At 34.2% G+C, this 20,243-nt stretch overlaps 4 pseudogenes across 2 annotated transcripts; all 4 read right to left on the reverse strand.

Moving 5' to 3' along the window:
• Positions 1 to 7,173: 7,173 nt before the first annotated feature.
• On the reverse strand, positions 7,174 to 9,738 carry LOC147941417 (LEAF RUST 10 DISEASE-RESISTANCE LOCUS RECEPTOR-LIKE PROTEIN KINASE-like 2.4; annotated as a pseudogene). The gene is made up of 4 exons (XR_015562105.1): positions 8,899 to 9,738; positions 8,686 to 8,709; positions 8,520 to 8,549; positions 7,174 to 8,416 (listed from the first exon to the last, which is right to left on the reverse strand). The product of XR_015562105.1 is annotated as an LEAF RUST 10 DISEASE-RESISTANCE LOCUS RECEPTOR-LIKE PROTEIN KINASE-like 2.4 (transcript).
• A 3,468-nt stretch (positions 9,739 to 13,206) lies between these two features.
• On the reverse strand, positions 13,207 to 14,857 carry LOC147941418 (uncharacterized; annotated as a pseudogene).
• A 752-nt stretch (positions 14,858 to 15,609) lies between these two features.
• Positions 15,610 to 17,966, reverse strand: LOC104701279 (LEAF RUST 10 DISEASE-RESISTANCE LOCUS RECEPTOR-LIKE PROTEIN KINASE-like 2.7; annotated as a pseudogene). The gene is made up of 4 exons (XR_015562103.1): positions 17,254 to 17,966; positions 17,074 to 17,172; positions 16,947 to 16,979; positions 15,610 to 16,851 (listed from the first exon to the last, which is right to left on the reverse strand). The product of XR_015562103.1 is annotated as an LEAF RUST 10 DISEASE-RESISTANCE LOCUS RECEPTOR-LIKE PROTEIN KINASE-like 2.7 (transcript).
• A 1,740-nt stretch (positions 17,967 to 19,706) lies between these two features.
• On the reverse strand, positions 19,707 to 20,027 carry LOC147941419 (LEAF RUST 10 DISEASE-RESISTANCE LOCUS RECEPTOR-LIKE PROTEIN KINASE-like 2.5 pseudogene; annotated as a pseudogene).
• Positions 20,028 to 20,243: the final 216 nt, after the last annotated feature.

The raw sequence follows: 20,243 nt of genomic DNA on the forward strand, positions 1-20,243 counted from the left end.
TTATCAGTTTGTGGTTTCATCCTATGAAAAATTGATCATAGTTTCTTTTGAAATGATAAATATGAGTTTCAATCTTATGTATGATTCACGGACAAAAAACAGATTCTAAATTATGTAAAAAAAGTAATTCTGGGTTTCAATCTTATAAATGATTCATGGGTAAGAAAAGATTCTAGATTATGTTAGATTGTGGGATGTTTTTGTGTTCTCAAAATTCTCTTATCAATTCATAAATTTTTGGCTCAAATTTTAAATTTTGGGTTTCCATTTCTGCTTAGTTTATGGCCTTTAGTCTTATATAATCTAATGGTGGGATGTTTCCGTAATTAATTTGATAATTGCTTACTCATTTATTCCTCATTAGATCTTACTAACTCTTTTTCCATAAAAATAGAATTCATTCCGTTTTCCATAAATTTAGAATTCAATCCCTAATTACTCTCTTTTTAACAAGAAACTAGGTTTTTACCCGCGGTACACCGCGGGACTAAATTATAAATCATTGTATTTAAATAATAATTTTTAATTTATTTAGTTTTTAAATTCCCAATTAATTAACTTTTGCCTAATTAATTTATAATTTTGTTTAAAATGTTTTTCTTTTTCTTACGTTTTATACTGTTTGTAACCTAATTAACTACATCATATTTGTTATTGGATAGAATATAAAATTTTAGATTTGTTTTGTTTTCTAGAATTAAGCAGATGTGTTTGTATATATGATATGTTAGTGTATATTTTATGTGTATACAATTTTTTTTTTTGGGAATATTAAGAATGTGTTATAGTATGTGTAATATTTTGTAGCTCATATACTAAATAATTTATAAGTTAATTTCCTAAACTTTGATTACAAATCTATAGTATATGAAATAAACTAATAGTTTTAGTGTTGGTTCTATAGTTCACATCCGCCATGCTTGGCGGGTCACGGAACAAAGATTTTATTAAAAAATATGCTAGGAATCACACATTATTATTTTGATTAGATTTTTTTCAAGGTTAGGGAATGTTATATTTATTTAATTAATTATCAAATTACTATTTAATGTAAATAGTAGTAGTTCCGATTTTTTTGGAAAGTTGCAATTATAAGGGAATAACTGTAAAATTAAAAAAATTATCATAATTTAATAAATAATAAATTATAAATTAAATTTTTTTAATGTAAATGGCATGATTGTAAATAGGTTTCAACTCCAGGATTTATTTGCTAAATGTCTCCCAAAATGTATATATAGATTTCAGTCATCATATTTTAATTTCAGTGTTAGGTTCCTGTGAAGAATTATATTATTTTTATGTATCTTTCCAAAATTTAATAGGTATTGATAATTTTTAAATTTTTTTGCATTAATACTACGAAGAAAGAAATTATGTGATAATGTTTGACAAATTTATTTATTCATTAGAATGTTTATGTATGTCTTTCCTACTCTTTATGGGCCGGTGCGATAGTTTTATATGTCATACGCCAAGGTTAAAAAAAAAACCTTTTCATTATTGTGAATAAATTATAAAAATAATAATATAAAAAATTATTTTCATTATTTCCATATTGTAGTTCATTTTGCTTGCTCACATTTTTCTTTGTCTTTTCAATGTTTTCATGTTCATTTAACCATTTATACAAAAATAAATATCATATTTTGCCTAAATCCTAATAACTCATTACTGTTTTAAAATTTTTCGAATATGGAAACCTTTTTATTAGAGTTTCAAATTTGGTTTTCTAAATTGAATTTTACTTTAAATATCAGTAACAACAAGTTTAATTAACATTAATCTAATGCTCATTCACCAACAATTCAAAAGATGAAATAAGTTTTTATATAAACCTAATAAAATTTAATCCGTAAATTGGATATATCTACATGAATAATCTACTATTTTCTTATATAAAACTTGAACTTCTATTTTTTTTTGAACTTTTAATAAAAATCTAATCATAACTGAACTTATAATTTTTATTTTTCTTACATAAAAGACCTAAAACTTTTGGTCTAAAATATGCCCCAGAAAAACTGATGCCCTAATCCTTGGCTTCACTTGCTTGGCCTATGGATCGAGCCTTAACCTTGTTTTATTTTTATTGTTGGTTGTGTTAATGTTACTACATCATGAAAAAATGAACTATCATGATTTAATATGTTGAACATGTTAGCCTTTGTTCCTTTTTATATTTTAGAATCTCTATTTTTTTCCTTCTATTGGGCATTCATGTGGTAAAGCAGGCTAAAACTTCTCCTTATTAGGCGATGCATATGAGTCTCTCCATTATAATTTTAGTTTCTTATTAGTCTTCATCTCTAAGAAAAAACATATTTTAAACTATTATAAAAAAAGAAAAATTGTATGTTACTATCATATGCTTAAAAAACCATGTTGTTAAGCTTGTGATGTCTTTTTATCTCATGGTACGATATGAGTGGCATTTTTCTATACTATTTCTGATTAATTTGACTTCTTTAGTGAGTAGTATATGCTAATTGTATACTGGTATCATATATTTTTAGTAATCTTAGTATCAAATATCGCATTTTTAAAAATACCCATTTTCCTATGCCACTTTTCAGTAATACTTTTCATGTTGTTTATTTTCAAAAATATATATTTTCAATGTATAAAATGAATAAATTCTAAATTCTAAAATCCAAATAATAAACTCTACTCCATCAAAACTATATCATAAATGTTAAATAGAGAATCCAGACCTTAATAAAAAAGTTCTTAAAATTAGTTTAACATATTGTAATTTGTGTAAAAGAGAACAAAAATGAAAATATTAAAAAATGTTATTTTTGAAAAGGAGTATCTCAAAAATATTATTTCTAACAAATTCTCATATTAGAAAGAGGTTCCAAAATTTCTCTACATTGAAAAAAATAATATTATATGATGAGAAACTCAATGGATTTCTCACCAATGCAGATGCTCTAATATGTATTGAAAATCTAATGGAAAAAATAACCATAAACATTCTATTATGTAATCAAAATTTTTCTATGTGTTGAAATACTCTAATACTATATATAAAATGAAAACTCAAGTAACTTCAAACAAATGAACCCAAAAAAATTAATATGATCAGTATATTTTTAAAATCACAAAAGTAAACATTATTGAGTAAACAAATAAAAACTAATAATCTCCAAATGATTAAAATTGAACAACAATGTAAACTAAATCGGTACATAGCACGGAATGACTTCTAGTTTATTTATATTAGTATTTAGCACATACAAGTCTTTTCATAACAATTTTCTCGCAAAAGGATCCAAAACATACAATTAAATCTTGAGTGGGACTTGCTGGTAACCCTTAATATACCCTATTCTCCTAAATTTTGTTTTTCTTCATACAGTAAATAGTTTTCTTTTCCTTATCAGCCATAGAAGACTAATTGTTAGATAAACAAAAATCAACATTGTGTGCATTTTTGTTATCAAAGACTAATAATTATTTTACGCACAAGACTAGAGGTAGGTGAGACCCAAGATCCTCTATAAACTGAGGAAGAAGGATTGAGATATTTTATTGGCTTTCTTAGACCCATGAAAACATTATACCGCATACATATATGGTTGAGTTCAATAAGGACAAATGTTATAGTTTTTTCTTTTTCAATGCGAATAATTGCTCTTTTGAAACCTTTAGAGCAGAATCCAAGCAGGGAAACAATATTGATATCAAATGTGTTGCTCATGCTCGCAACTAATTGACCAAGTCTGATGAGACACAACGTGAGGAACAGGATGACGTGACCAAGAGTTTAGTCCAGGGAATTTTGCACTCACACCCACTTTCTCTAAAACTATTTACAACTACACCTATTTTCTACTATTCATATACTTTTCTCAATTTTAATTATCTATTACCCCTCACTCCTTCTATTCTCTCTCTCCTCTCTCTCTCTCCACATCAGATTTTATTTTCATAATTTAGTAATTAACAAAAAAAATCCAAAAACAAATTAAGAAAACGGTCACAATTTATTTAAAAAAAAATCAAATATCTTATTTACCGAAAAAAAAATTATTACTTTTTATTTCCCAAAATATATTAAAACACATAATATTTATGCTATAAAATCCTAATTACTCTACCGCACCTCTCATGATCTTAGTTAAAAGAGTCCTAAAATTACTCTCAATTAAACTGAAACAACCCGACCCGTTTTTTTTAATAATAAATACTATATATAATTAAGCATCACATACTACTTAATTAAACAACCAACACACACATTACCAACCAACCGCAATACCAATCATAAACCAACATCCAATAACATGCACATCGGAAAACATATAACATTAATCATAACAATCTTAACCATTCTATCCAACAACCTAGCATAAATCTATCCATGGTTCCAACATAAACAATATATCCGACAACATACAAACGAGACCCTAGATCATCCTCCTCCTCATCGCCATGATTCCACGATCACACTTTTGCCTTTACCTGCACACCACAAACAACAATTGAGATGCGTAAGTATTATCTTAGTGAGGCCGTCTTCCCATCTACTGAGTTATACACACAAGCATCTGAGACTCATGTTTAAGCAAGCAAACAAATACAAACAATACATCAAACCAGGAAAACAAGTCTCGGATGAGACTGGTGTCGACCGACGCTAAGTCGGTGTCGATCGATCCTGGCACAACATGGTGTCGACCGAGTGTCGATCAACACTGCTTCTACAGACGCGAACTGCATGAACACGAACGTCGATCCTCCGTTTCAAATCATCTCGACACCGTCCCAAACTCACCCAAATGCCTCAGAAACCTATGGGAAACCCGAAAACAACAAAACCAAGCAAGAAAACACCACAAATAGACAAAGAACAGCCAAACAAAAGAGATCTCATGCTTAGATCAACCATGGTCAAGAACTCACCTCTTTTACATGAAGATTAGGTTGAGAAACGGTGGAAACAACACCTTCACAAGCTTCTCCTTCGTTCCCAGCAACAACTCTCCTTCCCCAGCCACAAATCTCACCAAAAACCACCAAGAACAAGCCAAAATCTCACAGAAACACTCTCCAACGCTTTCTCTCCTTTTTTTCTCTTTTTCTCACTCAACGGTGACCAAAACAACAGAAACCCTCGACTTGGGTCGTCCTTTACCTTAAATACACGGTTTAGGGATTTCTAATTGAACCAAAACGAACCAAACGGCAATTAAAACCAACACGACCAACCCAGAAAACATGGTGTCGATCGATACACCAAGGGTGTCGATCGACACTCAGACCAAAAATGCGATACTTGGTTCGCGAATGTTACATAAACAACTCATGAATTTAAATTTTACGTGTTCTACCATATATTTTCACAAAATTATTTTAAATTTATCAGTTTAAATGTAAAAGAAAGAGCAAGTTCTTTCTGTTCTACAAAACAAAAAAAAAATTGAATTACACATTTAAGAAAAATTAAAGTAAAAAAAAACAAAAAAAACAAAAGTAATTGCCACTTAACGTCGCATAATTTAACATAATATATAAACGAGAAATTAACAACATATGTTAAGCTATCTGAAAATAATAAAAAAGTTACTAATTTTTGTAATTAAAATTTTTAAATTTAACTCCTACACGATGATGAAAAAACTTCTTTCTATGATCTTTCTGGTAACTCCCCCACTATCTATTTATTTCTCCCTACAATAACAATACTATACCTGCAGAATATGAATGAACAAAACACCAATGGTATCCATGCTACCATGTACACATGGTTATCATTTGTAGCGATCAAACTAAACTAAATGATATCCCACAATAACAATACTATACCTACAAAATATGAATGAACAAAACACCAATGGTATCCATGCTACCATATACACATGATTATCATTTGTAGCGATCAAACTAAACTAAATGATATCATAGCAGAAGAAAGCAGGTGCTCATGTCCAACAAACATATGTCAACAAATTAGGGTTAATGTTCATGTGGTCAAAGTTAAGTGGATGGGCTTGGATGGAAATCATGAATCTTAATGTATGAATATACTTTGTTATTGCCGCACATTCCGAACTGGTGGTGGAAAAGAGACTAACCTTGGAAAAATTTACTTTGTTTTGAATGAATCCAATGGAGACCTATCCATAATTTATTTATCCAGTAAACTTTGTTTATTTTTCTTTTCAAGTTAAGGTCTGTAACTAATCATCATAAGCTCTTTTTTTATGTTCTTTGAGTTTTGGGTAACACATGAACTTTGCAAAGAGATCATAACATAACATAATACTGCAATTGATTAACCACTTATTGTTCAATGACAAATGGATACTGTATAATCTAAAAATTCATAAAAAAAATATAGCAATATGTATTTTAAAATATAGAAAATATATAATCATAACATATTATAATTAAATAAATAGATAATTTGTTTTATGATAATCATTTAAAGTGTTAACAATAATAAAAAAAAGGAAAGAAGGAAAGAAAGAGGAGAGAGGCAGTTTTGCCAAAATAAATGATATCTAAACAAAAAAACTTGAAAAAGTATAGTAAAAATAGAAAGTAGGTGAAAGTGAAAAAAGATGGATGTAAAGTAGGTGTGGGTGCAAATCTCCCTTTAGTTAATTAGTGTGAATGTGTTTTCTTGCCCACCTTTCATGTTCTAATTTAGAAGTTTATTTCTTGTATTTAAGCATCATCCATTGTAGAATCGAACATAAAGAAAATATTATCTTGAAAAATTATGTTTTTGTGAACCAAACACTAATTAGATTATAACTCCAAAGTTGATAGACTAAACGGGAGGAAGCAATGCCTCACTGAATCTATTAAATATAAAACAACTGAATCATATTGAAACTTTTCTAAGATATATATATATATATATATATATATATATATGCATCCCAAATGTGAGATAAAATTAGAATTTTTACCAAACATTTGGATTGAAAAAACTGATAGTTATTATGAAACAAAAATCTTGAACTTTAAAACGACAACTAAAATTAAACCCAAAGAGTACTAATAGTAAAACATAATTTTGTTGGAAAAAATCAAAAAAGGGTTTGACAGGGACTAGCGTGTAAAACTGGACAATACCAGCTGCTATATCTGTTTGTCATGATTTAGGACTTTCACTTGTCTCCCTAAAACAAGTGTTTAGAAACGGACTCAAACAAATACACACGAATGTAATCGATCTAATATCAGAGGTCTTTCATGCTCAATAATAACATGTGTTCGATCAACGTTTACGATTACGATTAAACCACAGAGATTTACTCATAAACTAAAAAGCTTGCGATCATACCTAAGACTAATAAGAGGAGATTGAATTTTCCTCTGAAATCCAGGAAGATTCGAAATGAGGCACTACGGAACATTGCAAAACAGGTCTAGGAGGTACTTCAAGAGCATCCAAGTTTCCTTCCATCATCTCTACAACCCTGTTCATCGCTGGGCGATCTGATGGCCAAGGCTGAATACACCACAAACCTACCAATGTCATCTTCTTTGCTATCTCGTTGTCTTCTTCGCTGCTGATGCCATTCTCAATATGCCCTCCGTTGTATCCCTTCTCAAGATCCTTATATATCCATTCAGGAAAGTACGTTGAGCTTGTGCTTGACGATGGCTCTTCATTTGGTGCTCTGTTCCTTGCTCCAATTATCTCAAGAACCAACATTCCAATAGCTATACACATCTGACTTGTGGGAGACTCTACCGTACACACTTGAAAACACTTCAGTGCAACGTAACCTATCGTTCCTCTTGCCTCCAGCAGTGACAATATCGATTCAGTCCTCTCGCAAAGCTTAGCAAGGCCAAAGTCTGACACTTTGGGAGAAAGGTTTTCATCTAATAGTACATTTGTGGTTTAATGTCGAAATGTACAATCCTTGTTCTGCAGCCATGGTGTAAGTACTCTAGACCACGAGCAATGCCTAACGCGATCATATATAGTTCCTTCCAGTCCATATTTGATGACTTCTTGCTTGAGATGAAATTATCAAGAGACCCATTCTCCAAAAACTCATAAATAATTGCTCGCTTCGAACTTTCAGAGCAGAATCCTAGTAGAGTAACAATATTGACATGAGAAGTTTGACTCATGCTTGCAACTTCATTTATAAAGTCTTCACCATTATTACCTTCGAGTCTTTCAAGACCTTCACTGCAACCATACAACCATCAGAAAGGGTTCCTCGGTACACAGTTCCGAATCCTCCTCTCCCTACCTCTTCCGCGAACGAGTTTGTAATTCTCTTCACTTGTGTGTAGCTATACTGCTTAAGTGTAATAAGTGCCTTGACGTTCTGTTGACCCAGTGCTTGTGATGTTTTTCTCTTTCTCTTTCGGAGAATTTGGAGAAACAATGTTGTTAAGAACAGGAACAGAAGCAGAGTAACACCTACTCCTGAACCTGAAAGAAGAAAATGCAGAACATAAATCGTTTGGCTAAGAACTTTTTTAAAGAAGATCAAAAACGGTTATATATAAAGAATAGAAGAAGGATAATTAATCACCTATTTTCGCTTTAGAAGAGATTCCTGCATCTATTGAACGAGACCAAATGTTAGTTGGAACTCAATACACTACTCTGAATCCAAAGGTGTGTGGGACAGTGGTGGTTCTTATGGAAGAAAATTAGACTTGTACGTATATTTTAAAGAATAGGAGAAGATCAATCACCTGTTTTCGCTTTAGAAAATATTCCTGCATCAATGGAAAGGCACCAAAGGTCATTTCAGTTTTAGATGATATATTGCCAAAGTATGGTAGTTGATATCACTTAGACTGGGAGTATGCTTGCTAATGATATTTCTTACTTAAGGCTTAAAAAAGAGGGACTATGGTTGCATATGATATAGAATGAGGAAAAGACGATCACCTATTTTCACTTACCAGTTGGTTGATGGAGTGGAATGCATTTAAATTCATATGGATTTTTTTTGTTGAAGCTACAGATTCCATGAGAGGATGAACATTTTTGACACGCCTTCTCATTGATCTTCACCTTCACCTCATATCCTTGTTTTAAAACCCTTTCCAAATTGGTCATATTCAACTCTTTATCTTTTGTGTCGAAACTCCTAGGAACGTTCACGGCGCAACTTGAAAGGCAGGTAAGATGGTGTTTAGGGTTTTCAGAAGATAATAAGATAGGACCTATCTCAGGGCATGTATAACTCGAGAGTTTATCAGTAGGAGAGAAGCAGAGGTAGAAAACGATTAGGTTTTTGTATGCTGGCGAAAGCTCAAAAGTTTCGGGAGGCAAGGATGCTTCCAAGTTAAAAGAGGAGCAAAAAGAGCTGAGAAGCTCTGCTCTGGCAATTTTAAGAGTGTTTAATTTTTGATTTAGATGAAAAACATAGTATTCTTCTTTTGAGATGAATAAAGAGGTGTTGTTGGTTTTGTCGCAGTGAAGCTCCAGCGATGGATGACCGCAATCTTTGTGACGATCACCTCCCCAGAAAGGGAAATCGGCGGTAATGTTCCCACACTGAAAAAGAGTCTCACACCTACTTGAAGTAGAAAGAAGAGGGCGAAATAAGGAGAAAATGAACAAGTAGATCAGGCAAGAAGTGGGGAGATAGTACATGATCCGTTTGATCTACGAACCGTGTCCCTTGTGTTGTGAGGAAACAAAGAGAGAGAGAGAGAGAGAGAGAGAGAGAGAGAGAGATAAATAATTGGAAAGAATCAGGGTTGTGAAGGACCAAGAAAAGATACAGAGAGACTTTGGAGTCTTTTATTATCACTACTTGTATTTATTAGTTGACTCAGAGAAACGAAACTGAGATATTAGAGATATTGGCCATTGTGTGTCGCTCTTTTTTCCCAAGACTTTTCTTGGAATTTAAGTCTCTAGCGTGAGTGAGATTATAAGAAAGCTACTCGTTGATAAATCGGGTCAGCTACTCGTTTATTAGACGCCAGAGCCGGATATCCAGCTCCGTATCCGGAGGATCCTTAATTTTATTAACCAATTTTGTTTTTGCACCTATTTCCTTTCTTAATTCGTTTTTCCTAAAAGAAAATGTACCTACAAGCTGTAAAACATATATGTTGTAGATGTAATAGTTATTGCCGTAGTTACATCTTACTAGCTCAATTTTTGTTGACAGTTAGAGAGAGATGAAAGAAGAATCTAATTTCTCATTAATTGGAATCAGAAACAATACAAGTCTATATATACTAAGTGTATTAAGCTAAGGGAAAATTAATACACCAACTCTATACTAATCATATATAAACTATACAATACAATATAAGATTATAGTGTTAACACCCCTTCCTCAAGTCTTTGAACTGGAATCCGTGGATGGAAGGAAAAGACTTGAAACACACATCATGTCAAGAAGAGAGTGAAATGGACCAGCTTGCAGAGGTTTGGTAAGAATATCTGCAAGTTGGTTGCTTGTGGAAACGTGGAAGACTTGCTGAGTTCCTGCGATCACTCGATCTCGTGTACGGTGCAAGTCAATTTCTATATGCTTGATGCGCTCGTGAAAGACAGGGTTGTTGGCAATGTGAGTGGCCGATTTGTTATCACAATAGAGCGTCGGTGGTCCATGAAGTGGGATATGGAAAGCCTGCAATAGTTGTGTTAACCAAACCAACTCATCAGAAGCTAAAGCCATTCCCCTGTACTCTGATTCAGTACTGCTGCTACTGACGATCTTCTGCTTTTTAGACCTCCAAGTAATAAGAGAAGAGCCTAAGAAAGTACATAGCCCTTTGACTGATCGCCGACTGTCAAGACAAGTTCCCCAGTCTGCATCAGAGAATGCAGTCAATCGAAGATCATCCTGAGCAGAGTAAAATAAACCTTGTCCCGGATTCCTCTTGAGATATTTAAGAACATGCTGAGCCGCGTGGAGATGTGCATCAGTAGGACAAGACAAATACTGGCTCAATTTGTTGACAGCGAAAGTGATATCAGGTCGGGTGATAGTCAAGTACAATAGACGTCCGATTAAAGCTCTGTAAGAACTGGCCTCGTCTGCAGAGAGAAGTACACCAATGTCCTTGAATAACGCCTTAGTAGGATCCATCGGTACATTCTTTGGCTTGCAGCCTAAATAACCTGTATCACTCAAGAGATTCAAGCAGTACTTACGCTGACTAACGGATATACCAGATGAGTTACGAGCTATCTCAAGCCCCAAAAAGAACCGTGCCGGTCCTAGATCCTTGATCTTGAAAGCCTTCGCAAGGATCGCTTTGATAGATAGGACCTCTACATCACTATTACTCACAATCATGATGTCATCAACATACACTAAAAGTGCTATAAAAGATGAATCAATCATTTTGACAAATAAAGTATTCTCAGAAGGTGCCTGGGTGAATCCATTGTTCAAGAGAAGAAACACTTATACCATTGACGAGAGGCTTGTTTTAGGCCATATATGGATTTGTTCAAGCGGCAGAGAGGGTTTGGAGGTAAGACCCCAGAAGCCGGAGTATATCCAAGAGGTAGACTCATGTATATTTCTTCATCAAGTTCACTGTGCAAAAAAGCACTTGTGACATCCATTTGGCAAAGACTCCATCCTAGCTTAGCTGCCAAACCAAGAAGAAACTTCACACTACCCATCTTAGCAACTGGTGAAAAAGTTTCAAAGAAATCAACTCCCTCGTGTTGAGTAAAACCCTTGGCTACCAATCGATCCTTATACCGCTCAACACTACCATTGGCATTGTATTTGATTGTATAGACCCATTTACAACCAACTACATTTTTACCTGGAGGTAGAGAAACAACCTCAAGCGTCCCACTCTCCTCCATATTATCTAGCTCCACATCCATAGCCTTCGTCCATTTCTTACATTTGATGGCTTGTTGAAAAGAGGTAGGTTCGGTGTCGAGAGAAAAAGAAAGGACAATAGACTGATAAGGAGATTTAAGCTGTTTATAGGAAAGAACTGAGGAAAGCGGATATGGAGTTTTATGTGTTTTAGGAAGAGGAATAGGTGATGTAAGATGAGAAAGGGCACAATGATAATCAGACAAATAGCACGGTACCTTAGCTGTGCATCGTGGTCTAGCATTGTTTAGAGGAACGACACTAGTGTCTGCTGCAACACTCTCTATGGTAAACGGAACAACACTAGAGGTTGTATGCACATGTTTTGATGATGCATGAGACGTCATTGCAAGAGGGATGGGTAATGAATGCATCACATCATCAGGTAAATCAATCGAAACTGGTAAGATCTTGGAATTAAAAATCTCAGAAGGAAAAGATGCAGAGACATCATGAAAGTGGAAAATTGTTTCATGAAAAATGACATTATGAGATATGGAGATAGTATTGGTATCTAAATGCAACACTTTATAGCCTTTGTAACCAGACGCATACCCCAAGAAGACACACCTATCAGCACGAGGACTGAACTTATGACGATCTTTCATCAACGTAGAAACATAACACAAGAAACCAAAGGCTCGAAGAACAGTATACTCTGGTTTTCGCTTAGTAAGTAATTCGTAAGGCGTAGCATGATGAAGCAGAGCAGATGGAGTTCTATTGATTAGAAAAACTGCAGTTAAAACACAATCACTCCAATATGCAAGTGGGACATTAGACTGAAAAAGTAAAGCTCTAGCCACATTTAGGAGATGCTGATGTTTTATTTCTACTATAGAGTTCTGTTGAGGCGGTGTAAGCACAAAGAAAACTGATGCAAGATGCCATTTTTCTTAATAATATCTGTAAATGCTAATTCAGGGGCATTGTTGATTCGTTATGACTTTGATTGTAGAGCTGTATTGAGTATGAACCATTTGTATAAAATCTTGAAAATTAGCAGAAACATCACTTTTATTTCTCAACATATACAACCAAGTAGCTCTAGTACAATCCATCGACTGATTCTGTTGAGAAAGGGCCCCAAACATCTAAATGAAGTAAATCAAATGGTAAAGCTGACAGTTTACTATTAGACACATATGACAATCGTTTTTGCTTAGCTAAATGACACACATGACAAGGAGATGTAGACTTCGTAGACTTGGAGTCAGTACCCGGAATATGTTGTAACTTGTCAGCAGATGGATGTCCAAGGCGAGCATGCCAAAGATCACCATCAACCACCAAGGATCCAAAGAAATGAGACAAAGGAGAAGGTTGTGTGATGGAAGACGAAGCATGAGATGCAGTTGAATCAAGTTGCAATATGTAGAGATTATATAATAAGATGCCTCTACCAATCATCAAGCCCTGAATAAACTCCTGAATGAAACATGAGTTAGGAAAGAAATGTGCAGAACAATTGCTAGATTTTAACAAACTACTAACAAATATCAAGTTAAATTTAAAAGAAGGAACATGTAAAACATCATGTAAGATGAGAGAATGCGAGAGATGAATTGTGCCAGTGTGTGCAATATCAACTCTAGTGGCATTCGGTAAAGAGACTGTCACACCGGATACTGGTACCGTTTCACTGAACAATGCAATATCAGAACAAACATGCGTTGTGGCACCAGTGTCTATAATCCAAGAACCATGTGGAAGACTTGAATAAAGAGATGATAGGCATTGGTGTTGAAAAGTAAGGTGATCATGTTCATAACGAAGAGAAGAAGAAGGAAAAGGGATAGTACCAACAGATGATTCAATAGCCATAGCACCATGTTCATAAATGGAAGAAACCTTGGCAGGAGCCTGATTTTCTGGAAGAGTCATGTGAGCTGAAAATTGCTGAATCAGAGTCTGCATCTGGTCTGAACTCATTTTACTAACATCCAGATTGATCGCATTCAAAGCCGGTGGAGGAACATAAGGCATCGTCGATGTGACATTGGCAACAACATGAGTCCTCGGTTGTTGATATTGAGCTTGTGATGGACCTTGGTTCTGACTCTTAGATGGAAGACTCTGTGAATGTGGTCGTTGAGCATGATTACCAGAAGAGATACTCTTGAAACCAGGAATGTATCCATGTGGATAACCATGAAGTTTGAAGCACTTCTGAACAACATGTCCTGACATGCCACAATGAGTACAGAGAGGTCGAGATTGCCTTGGGCGATAGGAGTTCTGAACTGCATAAGCCACATGATCAGGTGGTCCAGCATAAGTAGAAACATCAGAAACATTTGTAGTAGGAGGACCAGAAGTTTGAAAAACAACACCATCAGTCCGAGTAGGCTTAGCAATGTTCTGTTGCCTCTCATCTTCAGTCACCATGTGAAAAGAATTCTCAATCGATGGCATGGGCTTTATCATCAAAATATGACGACGAGTGGCTTCATACGAGTCATTTAGTCCCATCAAAAATTTTGTCACCCGACTCCTTTGTTGCAACTTCTCCCATAACAAAGCAGCACTACACTCACACTTGCCACAAGTACAAATAGAAGTTCTACATAGTTCTTAAGCTCCTCCCAAAGAGTTACCAATTCAGTGTAATAAGCAGTCACATCCATTGCTCCTTGATGAAGTGAGCTCAGCTTCTGCTCTATTTCATAAACTCTCGGAGCATCATCCTGTTTAAACCTCGAAATAATATCTTTCCAAATCCCTTCAGCAGTTGGAATAAACAAAAGACTCTGGCCTATTTTCTTGGACACAGAATTCATCAACCAAGTAGATACCATATCATTGCAACGACTCCAAGAACCATAGTCACGGTGATCAGATGATGGTTTAGAGATCGTACCGTCAATAAATCCCAATTTGTTCCTGACATTTAGAGCCATTCACATGGACCTTCGCCATGAGTTAATCTCGGCACCTGTAGTCAATCTATCCGAGACTAAAACTAATCCAGCATGATCAGTGCCATGAAGGAAGTAAGGATTATTATATTGATCAGGTTGTTGAGCCGAATCGGATACTGAATTCGTCATAACCAAGAATACGATACCATAAGCAAATCGGAAAACACCAATCTCTCAAACAGAGAAAATTGCAACAAGAACACTTACGAGAGCAACGACGAGGATAACAAACACCGCAATCGCCATTAAGAGATGTACAACGAAGAGAGAAGCAATTTGATTAAACGTCGCACTCATCATGGAGCAATTTTGTGAAATCGAGCTGGATTTGAGCTCCAAAAAAGAAAAGAAAGAGAAACCCAAAGAGAAGAAGATGATCGAATGAGAAATCAAAAGAGAAATCGAAAGATCGGATGATGAATCAATCGAATTCAATGAAGCGGAAGAAGATTCTCTCACTAACGTTCTTGCTCTGATACCATGTTGACAGTTAGAGAGAGAGATGAAAGAAGAATCTAATTTCTCGTTAATTGGAATCAGAAACAATAGAAGTCTATATATACTAAGTGTATTAAGCTAAGGGAAACTAAATACACCAACTCTATACTAATCATATATAAACTATACAATATAAGATTATAGTGTTAACAATTTTTCTCTTTCAAAAGTTAGTATTCTCTGTCAGGAGAATATAAACTTTGTCTACAGTGCTAAATTTTGCGGTTTATTGTTACTCGTACAAATAGGTAAGAGGAGATGCAAAAGGAAGAAAAGTAAAAAAGCAAAAAATAAATAATTAGGAGCCTTTAATAAAACTTTAGATTTATCATTTTGATGCATAATTTTCATTTTGTTTGTTTTGATGTTGTGCATGAAGTTGGTGATCTTAGTACACTCTCTCTGGTTAATATATAAGGGATAACATGGTTTAAATATAAGAATATTACATTGAAAATCATATTAAAAGCACTCTAGTAATGTAGATGGTATATTAAATTGATAAATGCATTTTTCTGCTTTCGCATCCCGACGTATCCTCCGAAAGCGTACAAGATTCTTCAAAAGGCGCTGATGGAATTTGGAAAACAGGCCTAGGAGGGACTTCAATAGCATCTATGTTTCCTTCCATCATCTCTACAACTCTGTTCATCGCTGGGCGATCTGATGGAGAACATTGAATACACCACAAACCCACCAATGTCATCTTCTTGATTATCTTCTCATCTTTGCCGTTGATTCTATTGTCGATAAACCTTAATCCAATGTCTCCCTTCTCAAGATCCTTGTATACCCATTCAAGATCGATGCAGAGTTTTGAGAAGGTCTTTCTTTATTCCATGTTGCTCCTATCATCTCAAGGACCAACATTCCGTAGCTATACACGTCTGACTTGTGGGAAGCTCTACCGTACATTTTTGAAAACAGTTCAGGTGCAATATAACCTATTGTACCTCTTGTGTCTAGCAATGACAAGATGCTCTCTTTCTTCTCACAAAGCTTAGCAAGGCCAAAGTCTGAAACTTTGGGACAAAGATTGTCGTCTAGTAGTACATTCTGTGGTTTAATATCAAAATGTACAATCCTTGTTTTGCAGCCATGGTGCAAGTACTCTAAACCACGTGCAACTCCAAGCGCAATTCTTGAAAGTGTTGTACAATCTATATCCATTGAGATCTTGTCTGAGAGGAACTTATCAAGACACCCATTTTCCAGAAATTCATAAATAATTGCTCTCTTGGAACCTTGAGAGCAGAATCCTAGTAGAGTAACAATGTTGACATGAGAAGTTTGACTCATGCTTGCAACTTCATTGATGAAGTCTTCACCATTATCACCTTTTATCTCTTTCAAGACCTTCACTGCAACAAAACGTCCATCACAAAGGGTTCCTTTATAGACAACTCCAAATCCGCCGCTCCCAATCTGTTCCGCGAATGAATTTGTAATTCTCTTCACTTGTGCGTAACTATACTGCTTCAGTGGAATCAGTGCATTGAGTCTTGGTTGTGGAAGTGTCTTGAGGTTTTGTTGACTAAGACCATGCGATGTTCTTCTCTTTCGGAGAATTAGTAGAACCAACGTTAAAACCAGGACCATGAACAGAATAACACCTACTCCTGAACCTATTGTAAGAAGAAAAAAAATAATCATCTCTACAAGATAAAAAAATTTCAGAATTTACTCAGGTATACTTTAGCAATAAGGTCAGGTTAAGCACCTATTATTTTTGCCCCAGCTCCATGAGCGATTCCTGCATCAATGGAACGACACCAAATGAACTCATTACCTAAGTGGTGGTTCATAAAAAAAAAAAACATTAGGAAACTATAAGCAAGAAATGTTACCATTTTTTCTTGAACCGCAAGTACCATTACGTGGTTCATCTACACAATAGCAGATGAATCCACTTGAGGTCTTATTATATCCACAAGCACCCCCAGAACCTATGCACATCTGACATTCTTGGTTAAGACCAAGCTCAAAACCATCTTCAAGAGCGTTTTTTAGTTTAACTGTAGTCGGACCTGTCTGTAGTGTGTCGAGGGAAGGTCCAGATGCGGGAATACTAACGTTTCTTTCGCAAAATCTCCTGAAGTCGTTTAAAGATGAACTGATCCCTTGAAGTAGAGGAGACGAGAGGTTTCTCGTCACATAGTAATTTCTTTTGAGAGTAGTCTTATCATTCGTACAACCAAGCATGCCACCATAAGTATAAACCACCCGTGAAACGTCACAACCGTAAAAAATTGTTATCAAATCGGTGTTGGGAGCAAATGAAAGGATGTTTTCCACGAAGGGAACATTTAAAAGAGCAGAGGGACAAAGATCGTTGATAAGATCGGATCTGGCTAGTCTTATGGTACCAGAGACATTTTTAGCGTCCAAGATTCTGAACGTTACAGAGGAGAAACTAACCTCTGCAAATCTTGCGCTACACTCGAGCTTGAACTCGGGATGGCCGCACTCTTCTCTGCCAGGAATCCAGAATGGGTACAAGAGACCGTTCTGATTACCGCATTTAATCGGTTGACTGCAGTGTCTGTAAAGATCATTAGATGAGAAAACACAAGATGGGATAACAAAGAGCATCAATATGATCCTAAGGGATATAGATTTTGTTGGGGATAAAAACAGATTGATCATTGTGCTGCAAGTGAAAAAAAAGAAAGAAAGAAAATGAAGCGTCTTGGTGAAGGTCTTATGTATTGTTAGAAAGAAAGATAGAGATAAGAAGCCAGTGGAATTGTGGAAACGAAACAATATAGCTCACGAAGGAGAAGGACAAGTCAAGGAAGGCTAGTGAGTCACTATTACTGATTTAGTGACAAACAAAAATACACGAAAAGGTAGATTATAATATAATACTAGGTACTAACCTGCGGAAAACCGCCGCTGAACTTTTTTTTTGATGAAAATTTGTAATAATTTATTTTATTATTATGTTATTTATTAATTTTTAAAATCTAAGCTGTTAAACGGAACTGATATAGATTTTATCTATTAGTTTTTTAATAAAAATTTTAACTTGTCCTGGTAAAAAATGTTGATAAAATTTGTAGTTGTAGATTTTATTCGATTAGATTTTTAAAATCTTAGCTGTTAATTTTTTAATAATATTTTTTTTATATTCAAGTACAAATTAGTTTAGATTGGAATAGATTCTATTTACTTTTGTAGATTTAATTTAATTTGGTCTGTTAATGATTTTTTTTGTTTATTAATAATTAATAAAGATTAATTAATTAATTATGTTTTTCTAATGGCATATGAATGTAATTTTTTTTATATATTTTAAGGTTAGTTTCATATTTGTACTTCCCAATTAATATAGTGGGATATAAATTTCGTTAACAATATACAATAATATACATATTTAGTTAAATAGAAAAACGATTATATATACCATTTTCTAATCTAATTTTTTTTTTTGTTTCTTCTAATAATCATGTTTTGTGTAATATTTAATATTTTATTAGTTTCGAATTATTGTTTGAACAGATAGCAAATACAAGTGAATTAATTATGTGCTTAAGAATTATCTCAGAAAGATATCCAAAACATGGGATTAAATCTTGTGTGGAAGTGACAGAGACTTGTTGGTCAACTTATACCATACTTTCTCCTATTTTTTTTTTCTCTGCATACATTAAAAATATGTCTTTTTCGTATCGACAATGGAAGAATTATAAGACTGGAAAAGTCAACATTGTGGATATTTTATTATCAAAGACTAAATTATTTCCTTGTTATTTTTGATATAAAAATGTTTTTTAGTTATAATGTATTAAGATCAAGTGAATAAATTTAAAATCCAATTTATTTTATTAGTATGATCAAACAAATTATGAGAGTTGAAAATTGTATTGTGAAACTTTCTCTAATTATATTAGTATTTATAATTTTATTATTGATAATATGATATATGGTATAAAATCTAATTAATTAATAATATTAAATATATTAATATGTAGTTTATTATGTTTAAAAATATTCATAATTTCTTTAATATAATTTAAGATAAATTGTAAAACAAAATAACAAAATAAATATTTAACTAAAATTATATCAAAAATATTAAGTTATATTAAAAGTAAAAAAATTATACTAAGTTTCTCAGCAATGGACACACAAAAAAAATTCTCGAGTTTCTCTACGTTTAAAAAATTTATATTATATGATGATAAACTCAACTGAACTCTCACCGATGACTGATGCACATTAACTAACTGTAAATTTATATTGTTCTGGTGGTTACTGCGACTCTGAAATCTATCCGGATTCCATCAAACATCTAACGAAATTTGTTGGCAGCACACAAGAAAAGCAAGCTGCTAGAGGGCAAGATCGCAGAACGTTTGAAAATGAGTTACTTTCGACGGGTTTCTCTAAATAGGTCTCGACAGAAAAAATGAAATAAGCCTTAGCGTTGACAGTTTACTTGATGACTGGTGACACAATCTGGAATATAAACAATAGGTTCCAAAAAGGTTTCTTCTTTATTAGACATTTGTGGAACATACTTCTGTGTAAATTGAAATATCCTCTGAGAGCGTAGAAGATTCTTGAAGCGGCGCAGCGGGAATTTGAAAAACAGGCCTAGGAGGGACTTCAAGAGCATCAAGGTTTCCTTCCATCATCTCTATAACTCTGTTCATCTCCGGGCGATTGGATGGGGAAGGTTTAATACACCACAAACCCACCAGCGTCATCTTCTTTACCACCTCCTTTTCTTCAGTACTGTTTCCATCCTCAGTAAGCCTTCTAGTGTTTGCTTTCTCAAGTCCTTGTATATCCATTCAGGAAAGTATATAGAGCTTGAGTTTGAAGCAGAGCTATGTTCAACTCTTTCTTTGTTCCTTGCTCCTATCATTTCGAGGAGTAACATTCCGTAGCTGTACACATCCGATTTGTGGGAGACTCGACCATACATTCTTGAAAACAATTCAGGTGCAATGTAACCTATTGTTCCTCTTGTGTTTGCTAGTGACATGGTGCTTTCTTTCTTCTCGCAGAG

Source organism: Camelina sativa, chromosome 7 (assembly GCF_030686135.1).
Source record: "Camelina sativa cultivar CO46 ecotype springtype chromosome 7, ASM3068613v1".
Lineage (NCBI taxonomy): Eukaryota > Viridiplantae > Streptophyta > Magnoliopsida > Brassicales > Brassicaceae > Camelina > Camelina sativa.